At 44.9% G+C, this 16244-nt stretch overlaps 2 protein-coding genes across 2 annotated transcripts in view; one reads left to right on the forward strand and one right to left on the reverse strand.

Annotated features, from left to right (window-relative positions):
* The window catches only part of c19h10orf67 (chromosome 19 C10orf67 homolog), a 15741-nt gene extending 5102 nt beyond the window's left edge, over positions 1-10639 (reverse strand). The window contains exons 1-7 of the mRNA XM_076981601.1: positions 10413-10639; positions 8592-8735; positions 8362-8426; positions 8079-8249; positions 4718-5836; positions 4552-4617; positions 815-880 (exon numbers count right to left, since the gene is read on the reverse strand). The gene's annotated coding sequence lies outside the window, so the exon portion shown is untranslated. The remainder of the gene's footprint in view (positions 1-814; positions 881-4551; positions 4618-4717; positions 5837-8078; positions 8250-8361; positions 8427-8591; positions 8736-10412) is intronic.
* Positions 10640-14435: 3796 nt separating this feature from the next.
* Positions 14436-16244, forward strand: part of LOC143483040 (sickle tail protein) — a 61179-nt gene continuing 59370 nt past the window's right edge. Inside the window, exon 1 of the mRNA XM_076981717.1 lies at positions 14436-14652. The gene's annotated coding sequence lies outside the window, so the exon portion shown is untranslated. The remainder of the gene's footprint in view (positions 14653-16244) is intronic.

Here is a 16244-nt window from a genome sequence, read left to right on the forward strand (position 1 = left end):
CTGTCCTGTCATGTCTGGCCACTACAGTGCGGAAGCTCCTTTATGAAGTGGACTTAAACAGAGACTATTGTCCAGTCCCCTATTCAGCACGGCCCCTCACCCAGCCTGTCGGTGTGTTGGGTCAGCTGCGTGCCACATTCCAGCCCCTCCCAGTGCTACGGAGAGGGTTAGAGTAGCCGCCTTCGCCGCCCGGTTGTGTGGCGGCCACATAGACCGAGCGATCCACCCACTACCCACTAGCCCCATCCTGCTTTTCTGTAATGTGACAACTCATGAATGTCAGAGAGACAGCATGAGAGAGAGAGACAGACAGAAGGGGAGGCCACGAATGTCTAATGTCTGCTATTCTGATAGCGTAGGCGGAACAAAGCTCACAGATAACACTGTATTTTGTCAGGGGCACAATTTGATAAGGAAAGGAAAATATATCAGTGATATCTCTCTGTCCGAGATATCTGAGCAGAAATAATGGGCAATTTGTGGGATGAATCATTTACGCTGCAGACATATAGGAGGGTTGCACTATTGTGTCTCCGATCAGAGGTGGATCAGAGGTGTGTGTGTGTGTGTGTGTATATGTGTGTGTGGGGGGGGTGGTTCGTGAGTGTTGTTGATGGATGAGGTCCTGTGTGGTTGCAGGTTGTATTTTAACTGGCCTCACACCTCTGATCAATATGCAGAGGCTTCGGAGTGTGGACATTTCTCCCCCTGGGCCTCTGTTTGGCTATCGGACGCCTGTGCTGACGGCCGTCGTGCCCCTAACCCGAGAGGTCAAGCCCTGCACACAGTGATTGTGCGCGGCCGTGACTCTCACCTCCCGCTGGCAAGAGTTCTCCATGGACTCCGTCTCTTTCTTCACGTCCTGCTTCAGCTCGACCATCTGCAGAGGAGACGGGCACACAATGACAGTGCAGGTGAAAGCTCGCAGAAGTGCTCGTAGCTGCGCTAGTGCTCGTAGCTGCGCTAGTGCTCGTAGCTGCGCTAGTGCTCGTAGCTGTCCTAGTGCTCGTAGCTGCGCTAGTGCTCGTAGCTGCGCTAGTGCTCGTAGCTGCGCTAGTGCTCGTATGTCCTAGTGCTGCGTAAGGCTGGCGCTAGTGCTCGTAGGGTGTCGATGTGTGGCTCGTAGCTGTCCTAGTGCTCATAGCTGCGATGGTGCTCGTAGCTGCACTAGTGCTCGTAGCTGTCCTAGTGCTCGTAGCTGCAATGGTGCTCGTAGCTGTCCTAGTGCCTCGTAGCTGTCCTAGTGCTCGTAGCTGCGATGGTGCTCGTAGCTGCGCTAGTGCTCGGTAGCTGTGCCTAGTGCTCGTAGCTGCACTGGTGCTCGTAGCTGCGCTTGTGCTCAGTAGCGGCGATGGTGCTCGTAGCTGCGTTAGTGCTCGTAGCTGTGCTAGTGCTCGTAGCTGCACTGGTGCTCGTAGCTGGCGCTAGTGCTCGTAGCTGTGCTAGTGCTCGTAGCTGCACTGGTGCTCGTAGCTGCGCTTGTGCTCGTAGCTGCGATGGTGCTCGTAGCTGTGCTAGTGCTCGTTAGCTGTCTGCAGCAGGGCTTGAAGCGGGCTCCCAGATGTGTGCGACCGATGTCGGGGGGGGGGGGGGGGGGGGGGGGGGGGCAGGGACCCAGTGGGTGGACAGGCTGAGGTTGCAGGGGGCCGTGGGTGTGACCACATGTCAGTGAGCTGCGGAGGCTGTACTGTGCTGCCATATAGGGCTTTAACTAAACAAGACCTAGAATAGCTACCAGTGTCTATATACACCTGACTATATAACACCCTACAGACAAGACCTAAAATAGCACCAATTTATTATAGCAATTCTATTTCTTATCTGGCAGGGAAGAAAACTGTGGGTCTGACTCACTGAATATCTATAGCCTAGAGGCAGTGTTACCTCACACACTCCAGAACCACACTGAGGGCCCACTGAAGAGTACACACACATACACACACACACACACCACACACACACACACACACACACACACACACACACACACACACACACACACACAAAAAAAAACAACTGATCTAATTTAAAAGGCAAAGAAGTTGCTTTTTTCAGCAGCAGGTAGTGGTGATCTGGAGTTGACATCCACTGGGCAGAAACACAAGATGCATATATTGTGTCAGTTGCTGCATCTATTAGAACCTTTTCTACATAACTGGCAAATATTATGATGTTAGCTGCAAGCACTTCTGAAGTTTCCAATAAAATGCAATAAAACCCTTGTGTTCTATACATATGATGGTTCAACTCCCTCCATGCCAGTAAATATTAAGGCACTCAATTCTCATGACTTAGTTTCATCCTGATCTTGCTACAGCAATGTTTGCCCCAGCAATACATGGCATGCACACACACACACGCACGCACGCACGCACACACACCACACACACCCACACACACACACACAAACACGCACGCAGCACGCACACACACACACACACATACTTGTCTAGAGCAGTGACAGCGCACGTGGTCAGCGGTGGTTGTTGTAGGGGCAGTGTCCTTTATGTAGTGGAGGGGCAGTTCACTTCCCCCCCCCCCCCCCCCCCCCCCACACACACACACACACACACGCACACACCCTAGCCCTCTGGCCACCGCAACACATTTGCTGCTTCATTGATCAAAGTCACCAAAAATAATGTGGAAAAGAAAACTTCATTTTTTCGCTTTTACATTTTTATGCATAATCTCGGCGGTAGACCTTAACATTGGGTTTGTCAGGCTTGGCACAAAAGGGCCATTCAAGAAATTGTGCGCCAGCCTGAATAGGTAACGCTCTGAACTTCTGCAGGAAATATGGGTAATCCCTTTCACTGGCGACTCCACTGACATCGGGGATGTCTTTATTAGTGAGTTTTTTTCCCCTCTTCCACATAGGAGATTTTTTGGACACCACCTGCTCCCCATCATTAACCTCTGTTCTCATCTTCCCAGGGGTGTGGAACAGAAGAGAGAAGATGAACACTGCCGATCTCCATCTACTACGCCATCCTGGACGCCTGCATTGCTCATTAAACTAACAGAAATGCACTTATGGTTATTGTTGAATCTTCTTTCAGAGAAAAAGAAACCCTTTTAGCCATTTATTTGCAGAGTTTTTTTTCTACTCTTAAGGTACTATATTTCACAACTTCCTTTTCCCGATCACATATGTCCGTATAAACGCATTATTACCCATGTTACAAAACAACATGGGCCCGATGAGGTGAAAGAGACAGCAAGTGGAAACAGTGGCTACCAAACAGAAATGATCATTGCAGTGTGAAGGGATTGGTGGATCCACCCAGTGGACCAGATATATCCCCCCCAATCGGAACCCTGAGGCATCAAACCCCAATCAGCCAATATTATTCCACATGCTACATTATTCCATAACTGTGCCATAAGGATTTTTCTAGCATGTTAATTAGACCCTAGCGTCCATGAGGGGTTGTGTCAGCAGCACGTGGTGATGCACTCCTAGGCTGATCAGGGCTTGGACACTCCAGGCTGCAGTTAATACAAGCGTTTGATTGCTGAGCAAACGCCCGGCAGATTGCAGAGAGGGCCCTTGTCGCTTGTCTCCTGGCAACCTGGCCAGGTCTGGGGGAGGCGTTTAACCTCCTGGCTTCTGTGTGGCCACATTCAAAGGCCCCCATACAGAACATCGCGCTCATTCACCCAGCACTGCGTGTTCATATTTTAATTTCGGTCATTGTGAGGCCTCAAAATCCACTCAGCCGCGCATGGAGCCTTGCGGTCACCCCCACTTTGACACAATATTGTGCTCGCTAATCAGCACTTAAGTTAATTTTGAGCTAGTTTACTTTATTAATTTTTTTAGATCTGCAAAGAACGTAGTTACAATGGGCATCGACGAGTACATGTGGCAATAATCAAAGGGGCTATGGGACCAACACTGACCCTGAAGGACGGAGCAGAGTCTTCCGAGCAGGGCTCTGCTCAGTCTGCCCCGGCTAAGGCGTTACAAGATGCCACGGCGATCTAACCGCTGGCAAGAGGCCACACTTAACACCACGCGCGACCATGATCACACACGCTCTCAATCTTTACAGCAGCAGTAAAAGATAAGCTACGGTGTAAATAACGCGCTCAAGTGCTGTTCCAGTCCTCAGGGCCAGTCAGCAAAAGGCTCTGCCCCCCTCACTCTCACCACCACCGCCCTTGCTGGGTTAAGCTCGATAAGGTGCTGGGTAATAAAATGATTTAGCGCGGTCTCTCCCACCCAGCAGTTGCTGGACAGTAGCAGAGGTTTGGCACACTGCTGGCATGCCCCCAGTACGAGCACAATCAACAGCACTGCAATCTGAAAGGACAGTCGCTTCGCCCTTAACCTGACATATGCTGCCTTATTTGTCCATGAGAGCGCATGGCAAACATTTCAGGTAATGGGCTGGGTGTCCCGAGGGGGCGGCAATACAGATTAGGAAGGTGTGTGAGGGACGCTAGCTGGCAGCCTGCCGATCCTAAAGACCTCTCCATCTACAGCGTGGTAGACACATTTCCTACAGCATCATGGGTTTCTTACGCTCTGGTCTTTCTGCTTACCTTCTTTCTCCCTTTTGCTTTCTCCAGGTTCACTTGTACTTTGAGTTGCCCATTTTCACTCACCAGCTGAAACAGATCCAAACAGATCCATGTTAAGTGAAAAGAATAACAAACGTGGAAATGCATGATCTGTAGGTGTTTCGCTGACTGCCGTGATGCTAATTACCTTTTCCAGGGTTTTCTCGTCCTTTTCCACCTTTAACTGCAGCTGCGAAATATCCGAAGCTGACACGAGGGCAGCAGGACAGAAACAGAGAGGTTTGCTCTTAGTTTCACTCTGAGACAGGGCAGGAGGACAGGGACTGGTAGAGGCCTGCTTTGGAACGCACGGACACGTCCCCTGTCCTTTTGTCTCTATAGGCCGCTGAGAGCAGGTCTGAATGGCCCCTGGGACAGCTGACAGGACTCCTGACCCGGGGCCCCGGTCCTGACATGTGCACTGACCAAACACTGACCGCTGGGTTCAAGGGCCAAGTGTGTGTTTGCAGCACGTCTGCTCGGATCCTTTTGGCCTTCCATTTACACACATGAAAACTGCGGCATGTTTATGGTTAGTCACAGCCAATGCAAAGCCTTTTAACCGATGACTCTCTGGCTTTTCAATGGGACTATATAAAAAGAATCGGACATTTCATTAACGCTAACAACACAGTAAACTGAAGGAAAGAACTTTGAAAGTAGTTTGTTATTAATTGCCTTATTGGTATGACGGCTGGTTTTGGACGCAATCGAAATGCCCTGGGGAAAATATTCAGATGGTTACCAAAGTTACATAAGCAATGAGTGAAGATCAAACATTAATAAGAGATAAAGCCCAGGACCCTTGACAGGACACCTGCCGTGTGTTTACCGGCTTCTCACAGGCACCACACGCTGCACGATCACCGTCATGCTGTAACAAGTATCCTCAAACATTGCACTCTGATCACAGACAGCCTCTCGATACAAGTGAAGATAAGGACAAAGGGAAATTAATATTTTTGCAAAAAATACTTCCCCCTGAGCTGTCCGATACTGCAGCTATACTCTACATACTTGAATTTTTTAAATTATTATTTAGGGAAAAAAAATGCAATATTTAAATAGCAATAGAAGATAACCAATCACATGAATCACAAGATTTCCATGTGACACTGAAGATTACCCAGATGCTTCAGCCTCTGGTCCCGAGACACCGGAGCTTTTGCTCCATTTGGTGGTGTGAGGCGAGGACTTCATCTTTGAGCCTGGCGTTCTCCGTCTTCAGCCAGGCTTTTTCCGGATCGTCTGCGGCCCCAGAACCGATCTGGAAAATGACACCAAAGGTCTTTTTTCTCCACATTGCCTTTACTGTGCCGAACAAAAGACACAGCGCTCAAGCTGCGTGGCAAATATGAGCACTCGGCGCGGACAAAGCCATCGGACAACTTTCTGCCTCCTGCCATTTCCCCCTGAATAACAAAAAGAGAGACACAAGAGAAGAATACGGGCCAAGAGGAGGGCACTTTCTTTCTCTCTCTCTCTCTCTCTCTCTCTCTCTCTCTCTCTCTCTCGCTTCTTCTGTGCCCGGAAAGAAAGAAAGAAGCACATTACATACAAAGACGATAATTCATGGGGACATTTTTTATTGACAGGAATAATGCGTGTCATACTGTTCGGGTGCCTCTGTCATTCAGGTCAATTTACTCAGGAAGTTCAGGCGGGCAGCTGAAGCCTCTGCACCCACGATTCTGGCCTCCGAATCCTAGCAAGCAACCGCCTACAGCTTTGCCATGCCTGCCAGGGGCAATGGGAAGAGTAGGGGGTGGGTTTGCGGGCCACTGGTTGTGGTGGTGGTTGGGGGGGGGGGGGAGCGTCTAGCCCCGGGGGGTTCTCCGGGAGCACCGTTTCCGGAGGGCGGGGGCTTGTTGCCTTTGTGCGCTCCCTGGGCAGAGGAGCCGCTAGTGTCACCAGGATCACGTCACCCGTCAGAGGGCTGAAGTGCGCGGCCCTGGAGCCGCATGGAGTCCATGAGGTGGCTGTGATGTCGGCACAGTGGGTCCTCCAGCGTGGCCCGGTGCTGCCATTCAGGCCCGGCGCATTAACGCGCCTTTTGCATGCCTGTCACACTTAGGACCGCACAGCCGCTCAAAGGCTTTCAAAGCTTCAAGGGACGTTTTTTTTTTGCTTCTTTTTTCTCTTGTTTCTCTCTCTCTCTCTCTGTCTCTCTCTTGGTCCATTCATAAAGAAAGCAGACTGTAGACTGTGAAAGGGCCCCGACGTTGCAACATTTTACTGTCATCGCCGTGATTCCCAGCCACGTTGCACACTTCCACGCAAATGTTTTATTATATTTTTTCTATTGCTGTGCTGCTGGCGAACACAGATGTGCTCGGGTTCGTGACCGGCGTCTCGGATGCAGACCAAGTCTGCATATGGCTACCAGTTGTTTATTCCAGACGAACCCCTCAGGCCGTGTGTGTGTGTGTGTGTATGTGTGTGTGTGTGTGTGAAGCTTAAGCCATGTTTCTTTGACTGTGATGGTGGGATGATGTACAGGACACAGATGACGAATTATGTGTATCTGGCCCGGACCGCTAACCTTGGGCATCAGAGCCTGTAGTCCCGCTACAGTCGAACACATCCCCCCGTGTTGGGTGGGCACCGACACAATCTCCTCACTCCAAACCATCACCTGCTACCATCTTCCTCTTCCTCTTACTGACATTGCTGGTCATCCCAGTTCACGCAGACGGCCACCTGACGACCTCCGGCTCCATTTCAAGATCAGAACAGAAATATAGACCTCATAATGCACAATCACCCCACCCACCACCCCCCTCTGGTTCTCCTTCCTTTACCTCTGCTGCCACCATCTGCCGTGAGGTGGAACTACAGGTAATCAACCACGCGGCGGCGAGAGCGCTCATTAGCACGGAGGACAAAGCTGCTCCTCGGCCGAGCTGCTCTTAGCTCTTACGCGCAGAAGGGCAGCAGGCTTTGTGTGGCTGCTCAAACCTGCCATCTGCCTACACAAGCAGCCTCTGGTTGGACAGTGCTGACTATGAGAGAGGCTGAGCGCGAGAGGTCATACAGACATGTGAGAGGGCCCGCTTTGACACCTTATGACTCATTCATGTTGTTTTGCAACACCATTGACAAAAGCAGGCTGACGAGAGACTGATCTCTCCATGCACAACACAACAAAGCGTTTAGCCAGCAGCTTTCTCGATGGCTTTTCAGTTAGTGGAAAGTAGCCCATTAGAATGTCCTTACAAAGCTCCTAGGTCAATAATAAAACAAATTAGGCTATTTAAGAGGAGATATTCATACTGATGGCATTCATGCAGTAAACTATTAACTATTAACTTACAATACGTAAAAGCATATTGGTGAAGCAAAAAACTAAAAACAGAGCAATTCAAATCTAAAAATAGATACCTGGTAGAGAATCTCTTATTGTGACACTTCTGTAAAAATCTTTTAGGCCACATGTGCCCACCCCTATATGACAGATAAAATAACACAGCATGGTTTCCTGTGAGGTCAATGTCTGCGTATTGCAGTACCTGCAGCAAGGTTTTCTCCTCATGCTCTCGTAGCTGCTCACTCAGACATTCAATCTTGAAGTCCTTCTCCTGCAGCTCATTTAAAAGGTCCCGCAGTCGTCCCGCCTCGCTCGGGACGACCTCTACGACCTCTACGACCTCTACACCCTCGGCTTTCTTCACGCGGCACTCCTGCGTTTGGAAAACACGGTGCGGTGGAACAGGCTCGGATGAACGTATGTTTGGTAGAATTCATTACAATTGTATAAATGTTGTAGTGAGAATCAAAAACGTTTTTAGATACCTTATAGGAAACTTTGACTACCTCTATTGCATCTGTTGATAGCTATTACGCAAGACGTTAACTTTCTAAATGTAAAGACAAACATCAGGTAAACATCTCATAAAAAACTCATATACATTCAATGCTTTATGGAGCCAATAAGGAAGATACAGACTCGTGTAATTAATCCCTTTCCAATGACTTTATAATTGCCGTGTTACATGGCAACAGCGGCGGTGTGCGCAGCAAACCTCTTTGTGGTGGATCTCAAAGGCTTTGACTTTGTAATTCATTCTCGTGTAGAAGGTCTCCGCCTAGTCCCGCAGCCTGGATTCACACTTAGCCTCGATAAACTTCACTTTCACTGCCATCTCTTTCCTCAGAGAGTCCATCTCCTTAGAGGAAACAAAATATGTTAGCAAGAACAACAACAAAAACTTTCAAAATGCAGGAAAAAGAAAGGTTCATTTAAGCTGGGCACATAATGCCAAAATACAGCGCATGCAATCACAAATGCAGAAAGTTGAATTTACCACCAGATTCCTGTACAGAGAGAAAACAATCACCATCAACATTCATGCTTAATTCTCCCTAAACATAAATACAAGCATAAAGATGTGGCATTATGTGTGTGTGAGAGGGCCCTCATTCAGCAGCGAGCCTGCCAATCAATTTGTTTAACTCTGCGGGCAGGGGGAGTGGTGAACCCGGCCAGCTCAGACGCTGTTTTTGGGCACAAAGCCACCATATGCCCTCTCAGCAGGAGCCCCGGGCAGCCCACCGACTAGCCACTCAGGACCGCAGACAGAGGGATCCGCGGCCAGAATGAGAGGCCAGCAGCATGAATGAATGTGCAGGGCAGAAGAAGGGAACGGGCTGACAATCAACACCGCATCGTCTGCACACTGAGGTGAGCTGGCATCCCGGGTGAGCTTGTGCCTGGAGGCGTCATGGCTTCCGGTCGCAACTGACAAGCTTTAATGTGTTAAGTAGATTAAAAGCTTTCCAGTTCCGCAGAAACAAAAACAGGAAGTTATATGGGCCCATGCTCTGGGCTGTAGGCAACACATCGTACTCCTGCTGTAAGGTTTGGGACTTCTCATTCGGTTGTGTGGTCTAATTCAGACCTGCGAGTTTTCTGATTAGTTAGGTGTACTCATAAACACTTCAAATCTAGCTGGGACGGCAACAGTAGTCTGGTACCAGAGATAAACACTACTGTGCAAACGTTTTAAGCAGGTGTGAATAAATGCTGCAAAGTATGGTTTCAAAAATATACGTGTTAACAGTTTGTCAATTAATGACATACAAATGGCTCCAAATGTCTTGAAGAAATGACCACAGTTCTCTGGCTGTGGGCTTTGTCAGATTATTCTCTTGTCATGTAATCCCAGATAGACAGTGTATAGTTGAGTCACTTGGCTTTGTTTCCATGTTGACTTTTATGGCTGCGATTCTTCAATGAAGACTTCTGGACAGATTTCTCCAAACAGTATGTGGACGTATCTGAGTTCCACTGGTTTCTGCCAGTTCTGAGCTATTGGAGACTGCTGGACATCTTCCCATGTCAAAAGGAAGTAAGTGTGAGTTTCATCTGCTACACTGTCCTTGGGCCGACCACTGCGTCTACAGTCTTCAACATTTCAGCCTGTTTTGTGATTCTTGTACGGCCCATCTTGAAACTTCAGTCTGCTATTAAATATTTCCCTGCGAGAGACTTATAACAACCCTGCACCTTGTTGCTGTGTTCAGTCTTGTCATGGTGTATGATCTGTGATTTAAAAACGTGTATACAACACCTCTAACGTGCACCGAAATTCTTCACATTGTCTAATGGCCTGCTGTATGCATTAATCGGTCATTTTATCTGTTGACCTGTGAATGTAGATGTGGTTATCATATTGCAGACAATAAAGAAATTCCCTTCCAAGAATGAATGAATGAATAGATAAATAAATAAATAAAAAGAAAGAAAGATGAAACATGAAAAATCAAAAGAAAGTTGGGTTAAATATCCAGGCATATTCAGAGAGGCTAGCAGTTAGGTTTATATTCTTAAACTGTGTACCAACCTTTACAAGTTCTGCAGTTTCCTCAGAGAGATGTTTAATGAGCAGCAGTTCACACACATCTGTTTGGACACAGGCGTCCCGACCTAAGAGCCCCGTCCTCAGCTGATTCCCCAGTGAATACCTAAAGAGGGACACAGTGTATGTGTTCAACATAGAATGAACACTTAGGCTAATGCACACAGTAGCACCATATCATAGGCAAAAAAAATTCCGCAGCTGTAAATTTGAGTCAAGTAGTTTATTCACAATGCAAATAATATTCAAATAGATCAAGGCACTGATTTCCCTGATTTTATGACATTATGTTATGGAAAAGGTCTACTAACAGTCAACCCTCTGATTAATTTACTTCCTGAATTGCAGTTTGTCCAATGTTAACCTATGTTTACTACAGGAATTATGATAAACGCAAATACGTGTTTTGTATAGCCCAGTAAAAACATGAGCAGGGCACCAGTTAAATCAAACTCAGGTCACCTCTGTCCACCTGCAGAGCTGGCCAAACTGCACTAAAACGGAGTCACATTAGTGCCACAACGTGCCACACCATGACTGAACTTCCTCAGTCTCTTTTGTACAACGTTCTTCCTCCTCTTCATCTACAAATACATCGTTTCTTTTCTGCACAGGATCCATAACTCGATGTCACCGGGACCAAACACCGGGCCATGAGTTAACCCTGACTAACCCCACACCTCTCTACACCACACAGGTCTCCATAGCTAGTAGCCGGAGATACCCGTCGCTGTAGAAGCAAAAGTCCAGGGGGTGGAGCTGGATCTTAGATCCAACTCCTCCCACCATCGTGTTTTCATTGGTCTGAAGTAATTGCACTACGCAGAGTTGTATCAGATCAGCCATTCCAAATCACCGTTGCCGTCCTACATTGCTATTCTTATTTACTCACTTGCCGTTCATTTGTGAACAATCACGAATGTGAAAGTAAGTTCATAATAAACCAATTTTCATCTTGCTAATGCTAGTAACTAGTTTCCTTTGGTGATCATACAAAATCTGACTGTTAAGTTTATCTAATCTAGGTGTCTAAGTAAGTGACGGTAAAAACTGATGTTAGAAGATGAGCGGTTAGCTAAACAGAATACAGATGTATTAAATACTCATGTATGTTGTGTTCTTCATATTGGACATAAACAGTTTAATTAATTAGTGTTTGTTGTAGTTACTTATAATTTGTAATGGTTGTGCTGTTCGGTACCGCATGGACACGTCGAGGGGGATTGTTATTCAGTAGTGCGTGCATGTAACGGCCATGATTCTCATTAACCAGTTTAATGAAAAACTTCACAACAACTAATATCATGCTATTTATATTTTTCCATCCATCTATAGATGCATATCATGGTTTTGAAAAAAGGACAGACGCTTTCAGTTGTGCAGTGCACTACATGTTGCAGTAAATACCACTGTCCATTGTGCACACCTGAAGTGTACCGTCCTAACGAAAAAAGTTATTTTTATTGAAGGTAAAAAAATGAAATAGTACATATTTAAGAAATGTACTGTACTTTATTATGTTGGCAATCACAAATCATTATTCCTGTCCAATTTTACGTTTTCTTGTAAACTTAAAAAACGTGTATTGTGTTATTTAAATAACATTTAAAGAACATTTTGATCTTTAAACGGTAAAAGTCTTAAGATTTAATTTATTGGATTTATATTTCCTGGTCGGAAAACGTAAGCGACACGTAGGAGGAGTTGGATTAGATGCAGCTCCGCCCCCTGGACCGACCAAAATAAACTATGGACGGTGAGAGGAGTTGGATCTAGATCTATGGAGTGATTTTTGTTTCAATAGTTCCACAAAAGCAAAAGTAAATCCAAGAACAGAAAGTATATGTTATGAATGCAAAACAGAAAAAAATATATCAAAAGTATATATTTTTTATATAATTGGTTATTTGAAACTTATTTTCGTTTGCATTTTGACAAGTTTTTGGTTCCATTGTTTTTGTTTTTTTGGATTTTCCCAGTAAGGTCTTTTGCTTCTGGAATCTCTCTTTGCTTCTGCTTCGTTTTTTGCTTCTGACTTTTGGAACACATTTCACGTGTGGGAGGGTCTTAGATGAAGGCGTTCCTCTGCAATCTCCATTGGTCACTGATTCCGGACTGACACAGAGCTCTGAGACCGCCTCTGGGACCAAGCCACGCCCACCCCACCAGCTTCCCAGCGTTTTCAAACATGGCGGAACGCGGTGGTTCTGTTTCACAGTAGCATGTAAACTAAGTTTTACCATAAAAGTTTATACAAAGGTTATAATTAATTGGTAAATGGTCTGTAGATATTGCAAATGTACACTGTATAATAACTACATTAAGCATGGCGGTTAATATTTAGCACACTTCACCAGCGCGAGCTTTTTAAAATTTTAGTGAACTGGATGCAGGCATGAAAATCTGTCACCTTGCGGCGAAATTCGCCGTTTTGAAGTTTTCATATTTTGCGGTAAAACAAACTCTTATGAAAAATAGGTAGATAGTAAAATAAGAAACAAGATTTTTTTGTAGTTCTAAATGATGAACCCTGGTATATTTTACACTCATTTTTGCCGCTGATGTTATTTATTGGTTCATTAAGATGTAATGGTTTTGACTGAGCCATCTGGAATGGCGAAAGCGGCTCGCGTTTACGGATCTGGCTCCAAATATTGACAAGACAGGTCAATATTTTTCAGCGCGACATTACCGTGAGAGAAGTCAACAGGGAAGAGCGTGTTTAAAGCTAGCCTGCTGTAGCTTCTGTCACCGTTTTGCTACATTCACAATAGTAGCGACTAGTTACTCGCTCCTCCTGGATCATTCGCTAGCGTCCCCGCGGGTCTAAAGTGAGAAGGAAACTAATCCGCACTCTGCGTTTCAATGGACTACTCTTCTTACTCCCACCCCTCCAAGTTAAAATCTTTTTGTTTTTATCTCTGAGTCGGACAGTGTCTGAATGTCATGTCTGACATGTATTATGTTTAGTATCTCTATGTTCAATGGTTCAATGAATATTGTTCACTTCTCTTCACTGAAAAACTGTGAGTGAACAAAGCTGGTTGTATATAGGGTGGCCACTTTTCAGTATTGCTTTAATTTTGGTATTTGGCTTTAATTTTGGTATTTTTTACTATTATGGATTTTACAATATTTGGCATCACCTCTCGTACACCAGCTGCCCCCCACCCCCCGTCCGTCGCCATACCAGATATTGCAAATACTCATATTTCTTCCACACATCAATGTTCTCTCCATCTAGTTCACTAAAATTTTAAAAAGCTCGTGCTGGTGAGCATGCTTAATGTAGTTATTATACAATGTACATTTGCAATATCTACAGACAGGGCCGGAGTGGGACACTTTTTCAGCCCGGGAGTTATATGCCCAAATACTGCCCAATATTATTTTTCCCTCCCAATCGGCCCAAACTAGAGATTGACATGAGCCGGCCCATCGGGAATCCTCCCGAATCTCCCGATTAGCCACTCCGGCTCTGTCTACAGACAATTTAGCAATTAATTATAACCTTTGTATAAACTTTTATGGTAAAACTTAGTTTACATGCTGGGAAGCTGGTGGGGTGGGCGTGGCTTGGTCCCAGAGGCGGTCTCAGAGCTCTGTGTCAGTCCGGAATCAGTGACCAATGGAGATTGCAGAGGAACGCCTTCATCTAAGACCCTCCCACACGTGAAATGTGTTCCAAAAGTCAGAAGCAAAAAACGAAGCAGAAGCAAAGAGAGATTCCAGAAGCAAAAGACCTTACTGGGAAAATCCAAAAAAACAAAAACAATGGAACCAAAAACTTGTCAAAATGCAAACGAAAATAAGTTTCAAATAACCAATTATATAAAAAATATATACTTTTGATATATTTTTTTCTGTTTTGCATTAATAACATATACTTTCTGCTCTTGGATTTACTTTTGCTTTTGTGGAACTATTGAAACAAAAATCACACCATATAGATCTAGCTCCACCCCCTGGACTTTTGCTTCTGCAGCGACGGGTACTTGGGGTAGCCGGGCCTCCAGCAGGGAAGGCGACTGCGATTATGCTAAGCTAACGTCGGTCTTTGACAGAAAATCAAACGTAGACGAGATTATCTTCGAAGTAAATATTTAATGTTGTAGTATCACAGTAAATTAGGATTAAAACGTTACTCTCTCTAAAAAACTACAAAAGAGCTGTGCGCGGTCTTCTGTTGGCTAATCTCCGTCCTGAGAGGTTTTACCTCAGCCAGGTCAGTTAACGGTCATTACTGAGTTAGCTGGACGGCTACGTCGCGTGATTATTTGTTAATTATTGTTGTTGCAGGACTTTTCGAAGGGTTAATAAAACACCCTCTACAAGTTTATAAACTTTATATATATAATATTAAACTAGCTAAACAGCTGAGATAGTTATTCAGTGTAAACTGGTGTTTAATTCAACGCTATGTGGGTCGAGTCATAAGTCTAGTGACCAGGGGTTTTACATGATCTCTACTCTCTGTTCTCTCTACTCTTGATACTGTCCCAGATAATTTATACATAATAATAATACGTCAATTATAACTATTGACGTTACTTAAGCAGTTAAGAAAAGATAATAATAATACAAATAATAGTGAATGTAGCCAAATGGCTTTATCCCAAGGAGCAATCTGTATATTAGCGTGTTTAACAAATTACATCTCTCTCTCTGTCTGTCTGTCTGTCTCTCTCTCTTTCTCTGTCTGTCTGTTTGTCTCTCTCTCTCTCTCTCTCTCTCTCTCTCTCTCTCCCCCTCCCCCTCCCCATCTATCCAGAGTTATCTATCTCTCAGTTTTGACAAGGTTAAACATATATTCATATCCAGAATGGGCTTTCTAAATAACAGTCACTGTTGAGTCTGTTTAAACATCATAATCCCGTAACTGGACCGGATCAGTGGACTCTAGTTACCCCCATACCAACACCCCCCCCCCCCCCCGGGTCACAGCGCAGCCTGGGCTCTTCGAGTCTGCCCCCGGGGCACAATATGGCCCTTTAATACATCTAAACTAATACGTCTGAGGATATTACTATTGGGACTGTTTTCACCACATGCTAATTTGGCTGTGATCTTTGTTTTTTTTTTTATGTAGTAGTTTAAAACAACTCTGCCGGGTTCAGTGAAGTTTTGTGATCAATAATGCCTACATCAGCAATCAATAACGAGGAATTAAAACAACCACTGTTTTCATTTCTTTCTGGAATTAAATACATTTATATGTGTATTATTTGCTTTTAATAATTTGCATTGGCATTCAAGTATTTGATCAAATTTGATATATTTGTATACGTTTTATATTTGGAGATAGTCTCGTTAGTTAGGTGCATATGTGCGTGACTGAACACAATGGACCATCTGCAGCCAAGAACAATGTCATTTTCACGGAGAAGCTACAGTTCATTAGCTGCAGTTGAAAATGTTTGTCTTATATAGGTCTACATTCTTTAAAAAATTTATTAATTTCTCACATTCAAAACTAAACCTATGGTGTTTATCCTAATGCATTTTAGAATAATATAATTATTTATCACATTTATTTAAAACAGCTGTCAATATCCAAATGCTCTTTATTTTAAAATTGTAGGTAGATTAAGTAAATATGGTAGGCCTGCTCTATAATAATGAATGATTAATTATTACTCTACTGTTATTGAATGACAGTTGTTGATTATCCCAGTTATTAGATTTTACACAATTTTTTCATTTACTACTTTCATTTCTAGGCAAATGTTTATGGTGGGCTGCACTGTTCTACATAAGACTGATTAGCTCGCTCAAAGTTGGTCTGTTTTTGAGGTCAAGTCAAGCAACAAATTCCCC

This window comes from Brachyhypopomus gauderio, chromosome 19 (genome assembly GCF_052324685.1).
Source record: "Brachyhypopomus gauderio isolate BG-103 chromosome 19, BGAUD_0.2, whole genome shotgun sequence".
Classification (NCBI taxonomy): domain Eukaryota; kingdom Metazoa; phylum Chordata; class Actinopteri; order Gymnotiformes; family Hypopomidae; genus Brachyhypopomus; species Brachyhypopomus gauderio.